The following is a 1,773-nucleotide window of genomic DNA, read 5'->3' on the forward strand; positions in this document are numbered from 1 at the left end:
AAAGAGTTACAGCCTGTAGGCCGAAGTGACTGTGTGACGTGCAACAGTGCACACTAATTCTGGTGATTAGAATCCACACTCAGAAAACTCACTGGGATTTAAAATCTACTAATTATCCTATATAAGTTTCGTACTTGATACCAGTAAGTACTGACCTACTTGACTGAAACTGTAACCACACAAAACACAATTTAATGGATTTGGAGAAATGGGAAGCCTTAACTGCAGCTCTCCTGCTCTCACCGCAGTGTTCTTGTTTGTGCAATGGAGGCAATAATGCAGATTTATTTAGCTATCCCAGGAGGGATATTTTGAGATGTATTTAGTTGGAAACCAGTGCCTTAATCAATATTTTTAATTGCAATTCTCACTGACATTTTACAAATAGAATTTGAACATTTAAAATTGTTTGAGGACTGAAATTTATAGGCCATGTCTATATGAGTACATTAAACAGTGCTCATGCACTGGAATATGATGAACTGCACCGCTAAATTGTTACAGGATCCTTGGCACTCTCCTAAATAATTCTTGACATGGCTCAGCAGTTAGCACAGGCCGAGCCAGCAGCTCTTCCCTGTCAGCAGCACGCGTGCACCACCTTGGTTTGGAGCCTACAGAGTGTCGTGGTGTGAATGGAGCCCACTCCGTGCCAGATGGAATCAGGGCCTAGAAACATTCCAAAGACACCGAATTTATTAATACAAACACTAAACACACACAAACACAGTGAGGTCAAAACTAGGTTCTCAGTACCCACATCCTATCACGCTATCTTGGAGGATTTAACTAGCATGAGAATCCAACTGAGCTTCACACCTTTTTACCTTTAGCAACCTCTTGTTTGAACCCCAGGCTCTGCCTGCGCAGCCAAAATCAGCCTCCGCTTCCCTGGCAGCGAGCGTGCTGTTGAGTTCATCAGTGCAATTACAGAACCACGCTGCAATCCCCCACCAAGTTGCAACAGCAGCTGGAGGAAGCCCAGACCTGAAGTATCTGCGGTTCCTTCAGACTGAAGGCACGACCTGGCTAATGCACGTCTGCTCTTTAATTTCACAAGCAGCAGCCTTCTAACTACAAGACCCGAGGAGACCGTGCGTACTTGGTAGACCCCCTCCCAGTACCAGCTACGTGAATAGCAGATAATAACGAGCAAAGTAACTAGCTCTGCACTATGTACATTAGCAACGCAGGATTTCCACTGGGTGGCTACCTCTGGGTTATCTTCATTATGACATCCATGATGCAAAAGTTACTTTTAGTTGAAGTGAAAACTATTAATACAGAGCATGTGGCACTAACACCCAGCAGAAAGCAGGGGCCGGCACCACGCCGCTGGTCTGCAAGAGCAAACCCCAACTCCCACCCTCAGGAGCAGCGTCGTGGGAGGGTTTGTGCTTGCGCTGAGCAAAGAGGAGATAAAAATTACTCCTTAGTGGAAAAAATCACTCCTTCTTAGCCTCCGCTAAGGCCAAGGCAGTAGGATAACAGAGCCCAGAGCGCCGCGCTTACCGAGACAGAAATTTTAAGCAACTGGTGTGCGTGCAGCATTACAGATAATAACGTTAGGGCTTCCGAGCAGGGAACCGGGATTTCTTTGCACCCACCCGCTCCGGGAGCCCCGGGTTGTTCCGAGCTCGCTGCTGCACGCCGGGCACAGCGGCCGCGGGTGAGGGGCAGAGCTCTGCGGAGGGCGGGGGGAAGGAGGGGTCTGGCCCTGTGCTCCGCTGCCCGCCCGACCGGCGCGTCCCGGGCGATGCGGGGCCGGGGGGG

Source organism: Egretta garzetta, unplaced genomic scaffold (genome assembly GCF_000687185.1).
Source record: "Egretta garzetta isolate BGI_Z169 unplaced genomic scaffold, ASM68718v1 scaffold217, whole genome shotgun sequence".
Taxonomy (NCBI): Eukaryota; Metazoa; Chordata; class Aves; order Pelecaniformes; family Ardeidae; genus Egretta; species Egretta garzetta.